Raw genomic sequence first — 9,574 nt, forward strand, 5'->3', positions numbered from 1 at the left:
TGCAGCCGGAACGAGGGAGGCCCCGCCCCGGAGACTCCAGGCCCCGCCCCCAGTCTGGTCCCGCCCCTCCGGCCTCCTCAGCCTGTGGGCTCGCAGAGCCGATTGGAAGGGTCTTAGCGCCTGCAGGGAAGGGCAAGACCTGGAAGAGAGACGCCGGCTGGACCCCTGAGGAACGTGGTGTCCGTTTGGAGGCTGCTTTTACACATGAAGAAAAGAAACGACACTGAAGTTGCGATTGTTCAGGGTCAGTTAAGTGGTAAGAGTTAGGAAGAATTATGTCTTCCGACTCCCAGGTGAAGGCCCTTCGCTCCAAACTGGGCTGCTCACTGCCAAGATTTAGTAAAATTCTGCCTGCACTTGGGTAAGTCCATTCGGGTTGTGTTTGTAGTTTACAAAGCTGCCTCACACGGGGGCGCCTGGGTGACTCAGTCGGTTAAGCATCTGACTTAGGCTCAGGTCAGGATCTCATGGTTTGTGGGTTCTAGCCCCAGGTCGGGCTCTGTGCTGACAACTCAGAACCTGGAGCCTGCTTCTGATTCTGTGCCTCTCTCTCTGCCCCTCCATGCTCACGCTCTGCCTCCCTCTGTCCATCGAGAATAAATAAATGAAAAAAAAAAAACAACAAAGCCGTCTCACACAAGAACATTCTTGTTTGAGTCTGTGTACTACCCCACACTTTTATTCCCATCACAGCAAGGAAAATTGAGGCAGGAGCAAACATTTAGTGAACACTTACGTACACCTGACATTATGCTGAGCCCTTTACTTGACAACAACCCCAAAATTTTATCTTAACAACAACCCCAAAAGAGTTCTTCCAGATTCCAGCAGCACCCTACCTTGTGCAAAAGACTTTACTAGGTATTTCAAGATGAATAAAACACAGTCCTGTTTTCAAGGTACTTTTCTAGAGCCAATAATAATTGGTTCCCAGTTCCTCTGGGTCTTAGAAGGGCATAAGCCAGTAAGCCCACCTACTCCCTCAGATAGTAATAGTCCCTGGAGAGTGGTAAGGTTGATTCATCCTATAAATTGAGCATTAGCCTGGACCACACACTAGGAGTGATGGACTGAACAAGACAATCAATGCCCCATGGCACTTGCATTTTAGTGCCAGGGTCAAAACATTGCTTCTGGGAGCACCGGGCTAGCTCCCTCCTAAAGCATGTGACTAATGATCTCAGGGTTGGGAGTTCCAGCCCCATGTTAGGGGTAGAGATTACTTAAATAAAGAAAACTTTCTGTAAATTAGGCTCTGTGAGCCATACACACCTACTCAACTTTGCTGTTGCAGTGTTAAAGCAGTTATAGATAGTATATAAATGAGGGTGGCTGTATTCCAACTTTAGTTGTGGACACAGAAATTTGAATTTCACATAATTTTCATGTGTTGTGAAATATTCTTTAAAAAAATTTTTTCAGGGGTGCCTGAGTGGCTTAGTTGGTTTAGCGTTTGACTCTTGATTTCACCTCAGGTCACAATCTCACCGTTTGTGAGTTAGAGTTTGAGCCTCATGTCAGGCTCTACGCGGTTGGTGCAGAACCTGTTTGGGATTCTCTTTCTCTCCCTCTCTGCCCCTCCTCAGCTTGTGTGCATGCACCCCCCCCCCCAAATAAATTTAAAAACTTAAAAAATGTTTTTTCAAACACTTAAATATGTAAAAACCATTCTTAGATCATGGGCCATGCAGAAACAATTGGCTGCCTATGGGCCATACTTTGCCTACTCCTGTTCAAGCGGGAGAAACAGACACTAAGCTAAATAGTTACAGATAGTGGTAACTACTTAAGAGGAAATAGGATAATGTTTGGTGGAGATGATGGCTGGGGTGGAGAAGGCCCTGGATGCTGATGAGGGGACATTCAAGTTGAGCACTAAGGATGAGAATGAGCCTGCCCTCTGAAGAGATGGGGGGAAAAGTAATTTATAAAAAAGAGAGAGCAAGCAAAAAAGGCCCAAGGCAGGAAAGGATTTGACAATTTGTAAGAAGAGAAAGGACACTAGTGTGGCTGGAGCTTGGTGAGCATGAGGACAAGGAGGAAGGTGATATGAGATGAAGCTAAAAAGATAGGCAGGAGCCAGGTTTTAAAGTACTTATGGTGGTTGTGGGAGTTTAAATTTTACCCTAAGCATAATGGAAAGCCATTGAAAGGTTTTAAGCAGGGAAATGGCATGCTTGATTTACTGTTAAAAAAAAAAAAAAAATCACTCTTGTTACTGTGATGAGAATGGATTGGAGAGGCATAAGATGAGACTAGGCGACCGTTGCAATAATCCAGGGGAGAAATGGCATAGCTTCTACTCAGTGATGATGGCAATAGAGAAAAGTAGATGGCTGCAAGATATATATTTAGGAAACAGAAATAACATAAAATTGCTGATAGTTCAACTATGGTGTGTTCAGGTTCTTTGAGGAACAGACTGTAAGGTCAGATTAGACATGCAGAAGACTTACTGGGAAAGACATCTGTGAGGGAAAAACAGGGAGGGCTCTGAAGGGGACTGGGAAAACCTTTAGACTGGATGCTGATTCAACTCTCATGGAAGACAGGGAAAAATGGGTAGGAAAAGTTGTAGATATGATGCAATTCTAAGAATCTTTCAAGAAAGCCAATGGGGAGTCCTCAAGCCAATGTCCCCCATCAGAGGAGTCCTATGTCTCCTGGGAAGGGGACTGTCTTAGTGACCCTGTCTCACTCAGTCACTGGCTGGAGCAGTCGGTGGGATGTGCAGCCTGGATCATGGTGATAGATTTCAGATCATGGCAACTGGGGCCATTAGTCAGTAATGCTCCCTGTAATCAGATCTGAGAGATGTGCTTTCATGGCTGCCACATATGGGAAAGGGAAAATATAGGATCACTTCTAAATTGTTGGCTTGACCAACTGAATGATGGTACCATTTACTGAAATGGTGATTTATGGGAGCGATCAGAAACTGTAATTAGGACTTTAATGACTGAGATGTTTACTAGACATCCAAGTAAATAGATTACATAGCAACTGTAATAAATCTGGAGCTCAGGAGTGAAGTTCTGTGCTAAAGGTGTGAATTTGGAAGGCATCGGCATTTAAAGCCATGGGACTGGATAAAATCGCCTATTCAAAGAACAGGTAAATGAGATATAGGATGGAGCACTGTCTCCAATACTTAGAGTTCAGGTTTAGAAGGAAAATCCAGAGGGGAGAAGAATATGGAACGGCAGAGAAGAAAATGTCATTTCTGTCAAATGCTGTTACGAGGTCAAGAGTCCATTAGATTTGGTAGTATACACATTCTTGGTGACCTTGACAAAAGCAGTTTCAATGCTGTGATGAAGATGCAAGCCCAGATAAAAGTGGGTTGAAGGGTGAATGTGAGATGGGAAATTGGCTATAGAGAAGACGTATGGTGGAGAGAATGAGAGAAGTGGGGCTGTAGTTAAGGTGGGATGCGGGGTCAGGGAAAGAAGCTAGGATGAGAGTTACTATAGCAAGTTATGCTGGTGGGAGTGATGCAATGGATAGGTAGAGATTGGTGGTGCAGGGGAAAGAGGGGACCACTGAAGGAATATGATACTTGAGAAGACAAAAGGGTACTTGGAGCGGCACAAGTGGAGTAATTTCCTTTTTAAAAAATTATTTTAATTCCAGTTAGTTAACATACAGTGTTATATTTGTTTCAGGTATATAATATAGTGATTCAACAGTTCCATACAACACCTGTGCTCATCATAACAGGTGCACTCCTTAATTCCCATCACCTATTTCACCCATCACCCACCCACCTCCCCTCTGATAACCATCAGTTCGTCACAGTTAAGAGTCTATTTCTTGCTCACTCTGTCTTTCCCCTTTGCTCATTTGTTTTGTTTCTTAAATTCCACACATGAGTGAAGTCCTATGATATTTGTCTTTCTCTGACTGACTTACTGAGCTTAGCATAATATTCTCTAGCTCCATCCATGTCATTGCAAATGGTAAGATTTCATTCTTTTTCATGGCTGAATAATATTCCACAGGTGGAGGACTTTCTGTTAGATAAGAGTAGAGAGGAGATAAAACAGAGAAGATAAAGTTACTATGAACTGGTAAATCTCACAGTGGTTAAATGAGGAAATTCTGATTGAATGGTTTCTACTTTCTCTATTAACTCTAAAGCAAGGTCAGAGGCTGACAGTAAAGAAGATGAGGTATGGATGAGGTTTGAGAAAGGATAAAGTATGAATTATTTATTTTGAGAAATTTAAAAATCAGACTTTCTATGGAAATATGATAACGATTGCCAAGAAGGAATGAGAGCCTATTTGAAGATTATAATCATTCTAACATGGATGATCATTCCAGTTATGTGACTTTTATCCAGCAACATTCAACAGCTTCATTTTAGAGAATGATAATGGGACTCAGCTAGGGTTGAAATATAATACAAGGAGAGAGGGGCAAAAGAGTTGAGGATGTTTGTAAGTGATTGATTCCCCTGATGGACAATGGACTCTAAACTGGGTAATGAGAGAAATAACTATCTAGAGTTGGTGACAGATAGTGAAAAAAGTAGTGAGGTTAATGGATTGGAGAGCTCCATGAAGTTAAGGAATTATTTAAATAGGAGTACTAGAGTAAGTGAGCTGGAAGAATTGGGGGCAGTGGTCAGAGAATATCATATTATACTTATTTTACTTAGGTTTACATACTAAACTTTATTTAATTGACATATGTATAATTGACATACAGTGTTACATTTCAGGTGTACAGCATATTGATTAGATAATTCTATATATTATTGATGCTCACCAAGATCAGTATAGTCACCATCTGTCATCATACAATGTTACTACAGTATTATTTACTATATTCCCTATGCTGTACTTTCCATTTCTTCAACTTATTTGTTTTATACTGGAAGTTTGTGCTTCTTAGTGTCCTTCCTCTACTTTGCCCATCCCTCCACCCTCCTTCCCTCTGGCAGCCACCAGTTTGTTCTCTGAATTTAAGAGTATGTTTTGTTCATTTGTTTTTGTTTTTGCTTTTAGATTCCACCACATAAAAGTGAAATCATATGGTATTTTTCCTTCTCTGTCTGACTTATTTCACCTAGCGTAATAATACCCTCTAGATCCATCCATGTTGTCACAACTGGCAAGATTTCATTTTTATGGCTGAGTAATGTTCCATGATATGTGTGTATGTATGTGTGTTTATATATATATATGTATATATAATTACATATATGTGTGCATATATATATGAGTGTGTACATATATATATATATATGCACACATATACATACAAAGATGTTGAGCATCTTTTCATTTATCTGTTGGCCATCTGTATGTCTTCTTTGGAAAAATGTTTATTTAATCCTTTGACCATCTTTTAATTGTAGTGTTTTTTGGTTTTGAGTAGTGTCAGTTCTTTATATATCTTGGATATCAGATATATCATTTGCAAATACCTTCTCCCATTAACTAGGTTGCCCTTTTACTTTGTTAATGGTTTCCTTTGCAGCACAAAACTTTGATTTTGGTATAGTCCCAATAGTTTATTTTTACCTTTGTTTCCCTTCCTTGTGGAGACATATCCATAAATATATTTTTAAGGCGGATATCCAAGAGATTACTGCCTATGTTTTCTTTTAGGAGTTTTATGATTTCAGGTCTCCCATTTAGGTTTTTAATCCATTTTGAGTTTATTTTTGTGTATGGTGTAAGAAAGTCGTTCTGTTTCATTCCTTGCATGTAGCTGTACAGTTTTCCCATTTTCCCATTTACTGAAGAGACTGTCTTTTTACCATTGTAAACATATGTAAAAACATATTCTTGTCTCCTTGTTGAAGATTAATTGACCATATAGACATGGGTTTATTTTTACGTTCCCTATTCCTTCTATTGATCTATATGTCTATTTTTGTGCCAGTACCATACTGTTTTGGTTACTAAAGCTTTGTAGTATATCTTGAAATCTGGGATTGCGATACCTCCAGCTTTGTTCTTTCTCAAGAAGCCTGAGAAATAGCTTTGGATTTTCATGGCCTTTTGTGGTTCCATACAGATTTTAGGGTTATTCTAGTTCTGTGAAAAATGCTATTGGTATTTTTATAGGAATTGCATTGAATTTGTAGATTGCTTTGGGTAGTATGGACACTGTAATGATACTCTTTGAATCCATGAACATGGCATATCTTTCCATTTATTTGTTTTGTCTTCAATTTCTTTCACAAGTGTCTTATAGTTTTCAGAGCATGGGCCTTTTACTTCCTTGGTTAAATTTATTTCTAAGTATTTTGTTCTTGTTGATACAATTATAAATGGTATTGTTTTCTTAATTTCTCTTTCTTCTACTTTATTGTGTATAGAAACACAATAGATTTCTGTATATTAACTTTGTATCTTACAACTTTTCTGACTTCATTTATCAATTCTAATAATTTTTTGGTGAGGTCTTTAGGGTTTTCTATATATATGGTGTCATGTCACCTGTGAATAGTGACAGTTTTACTTCTTCCTCACCAATTTGGAAGTCTTTTGAATGTCTGATTGCTGTAGCTAGGACTTCCAGTACTTTGTTGAATGAAAGTAGTGAGAGTGGACACCCCTGTTTTGCCAGAAAGTATCATACTTGATTTCAGTATTTCAGAGGTATTATTATTACAATGACTGTAATGCCAAGGTTTCAGGTGAGTGAGGTAGAAGAACAGCTAATGGAAGTAAGGAGTTTAAAATATTATTATTATTAGATGAGTTATCCCCATAAGTAGTAAAGTCAACAAGAGTAGAAAGAAAGAAGATTACACAGAAGCTAATATCATCAATAATGGATGATTAGAAGAACCTTAGAAGACTACATTGAGGAGACAAGGACAGATACTATATCCAGGTGGCACAGAGTTCAGATTAGCTAGAACTTAGAGAAAGGATGGAGGAAAAAAATGTTTTTTAACAGTAATGGGAGAAAAAAAGACACCAACCCCACCTCCTAGCCTTGATGTATGCAGGGAGTGGAAGGAAAAGCAGTCACTACTTGAGAGGCTGTAGAGGAAACAGTCTCTAGGAACAGACAAGTTTCAGTTAAAAAAAAGAAAAAATAAAAAGAAAACAGGATGAGAGAAATGAAGGGAGCATTTAAAAAGGGAACTCTAAGAAGCTCAGTGGAAATGTTTAAGAGGAATGAGAAGAGTCGGGAATTGGTTCAGACTAGTGGACACACTAGCAGTATGGGCATGGGAACCCAATTGGCAGTGGACAACTTGAGAGGCTGAGACTCCTGGAGTGTTAAGGTAAACAGGGATCTGAGCCAGGATGATAACAGTCCTCGTGGTCTATTAGTACAAGGTCAAGCCAAAGCCCAGATATTTAGCTCAACAGCATTGGGGTGACCCCACCCTCTGGCTCTTCCCCACTGTATGGTATAATGAATGGAGGGGAAGATCTTATAAGGTTGCCAAGCATCAGGAAAGCCCTTAGCTGACTATTCTCTCTACCACCTCTCCAAGAAGTAAGGATAATCCCAGCTCTGATGCAACGAAGCTTGAGGGGAAGGAAAAGAGAAAGCACCATATAAATCAAAGCCTGAGTCACAGGCCTGATCAAACTCAAGACTACTCTTCTCTTCCGCCTCTCCCTGGTATGGGAAAGATAGGGACTTCTCATGGTTGAGGAGGAGCAAATAAGTTCACGTATATTCTTTGGAAAAAGATTCCCAAACCATAAACAATTTTTCCTCCTTCCAACCTTGGACAAGGTTATAGGAAGGAGAATGAGGGGGTCTGGTTGCCCCTTTATTTATTTAACCTCAACGGATTGCAGTGTTTTTCTTTTTATGTGATTTGCTTTTTATTTTCTTAATGTTTGTTTATTTTTGAGAGAGAGAGACAGAGCGAAAGCAGGGGAGGGGCAGAGAGAGACAGAGACACAGAATCCGAAGCAGGCTCCAGGCTATGAGATCATGACCTGAGCCAAAGTCGAACACTGAAACTTAACCGACTGAACCACCCAGGTGCCCCTGCAGTGTTTTTCTTTTTAAAATGCCTCGTGGAAGAGTGCATTTCCATCAAAATAATACTAATGTAGAATTTTTGAGTAGCCAAGATAATAGCAGCCATAGCTGCATAAATCTGAATTTCCCAATTCCTTCTCCAAAAACATAATACAGTACAATAAAAAGAACAAATAAAACTACATGAAACTCATGCTATCTGTAAAACTAAAAGAGAACACCCAAACTTCAAATTATCCATAAATAGAAAAATAAACACCAAACTTTAGCAAATTGTGTCCCTTGGTCCTACTGCAAACTTGCACAAAGATAAAGCGCAGTCTGGAAAGAATACATGGGAGAAAAGGAGAGCTTTTGACAAGCCTATAACTGATCTAAGATAACCATGACAAAGAAAAGTCTACTCTTTTGCTAAAAGAGTGATGAAGAATTCTGGTAGATCAAAACACTATATAATAAAAAAAAAATGCACATGATTCAAGGTGACACTGTGTGAAAATCATTGCTTCTAGAGGGAATGGAGACACACCCTTAAGAAAAGAAGTAAAAGGAAAATTTAGGGTCAAGTAAGGAAAAAGATATCCCAAACTGTGAAAATATGCAATTGTTAGCCCATACCGCACCTGCATGCATGCACATACATACACACACACACACACACACACACACACACACACACACACCATCAAGAATCTGTATTTCACTACAGAAGAGGGCACCCTTGAACTTGAAATCTTACCAATCATCCAAAATATTTGAAGCGAATAGGTGAAAATAGAGTAAATATATACAAAGCTATTATAAGAAGAAAACAGAAAACAAGGTTTTATCAGGTCTGATAAAAAAGTATCCCTCTAACAAAGAACAACCCAAAGTAGAAGAAAACTGCACCACACACCCCAAAGTGAATTAAGTATCCACATAGAAATTTGGGGGGATATGAAAAACCACGTTGAACCCCAAATTCAGTAATTAAAAAATAAAAATTGATTTTTTAAGAAAGGAAGAAATAAAAAGATTGAACCCAGGAAGGAAACAGAAGAAAAAGACCAAAATTATCACAGAAATGAAGTATAAATTGCAAAATTTCTGAGGAAAATAAAGTCAAGTGAAAATTTAATAAGGGGCATTGAAAAAAGTCAGGAAAATAACCAAGATAATGAAAATGAGATACAAAATTAAAAGTAGTTAGAGTCAGAGAAAAATAAAGATGAAGAAGAAACAACATACAAATAATGGCAGTACCTGAAGAAGATAAACAGAACAACACTGGAACAGAACTATAAAAGAAGATGTAAATCTATGTACTGAAAGGACCCATCAGTGCATGGGAAAATTAACCAGAATTATCAATTTCAAGACATAAGCAAGTGGGGTACCTCAGTGGCTCAGTTGGTTGAGCGTCCAACTCTCTTGGTTTTGGCTCAGGTCATGATCCCAGAGTCGTGGGGTTGTGTTGGGCTCCACACTGAGCATGGAGCCTGCTTAAGATTCTGTCTCTGTCTCTTTCTGTCTCTCTCTGTCTCTCTCCCCCCCTCCCTCCCTCCTACCCCTCTCCCCCACCTATGTGCTCTCTCTCTCTCAAATAAAAAGAAATTAA

General features: G+C 39.3%; 1 protein-coding gene across 1 annotated transcript in view; it reads left to right on the forward strand.

The window, feature by feature from the left end:
• The first annotated feature begins 258 nt into the window (after positions 1-258).
• The window catches only part of SGO2 (shugoshin 2), a 73,055-nt gene continuing 63,739 nt past the window's right edge, over positions 259-9,574 (forward strand). The window contains exon 1 of the mRNA XM_040475793.1: positions 259-361. The gene's annotated coding sequence lies outside the window, so the exon portion shown is untranslated. The remainder of the gene's footprint in view (positions 362-9,574) is intronic.

Source organism: Herpailurus yagouaroundi, unplaced genomic scaffold, assembly GCF_014898765.1.
Source record: "Herpailurus yagouaroundi ecotype Mexico unplaced genomic scaffold, PumYag 140, whole genome shotgun sequence".
Lineage (NCBI taxonomy): Eukaryota > Metazoa > Chordata > Mammalia > Carnivora > Felidae > Herpailurus > Herpailurus yagouaroundi.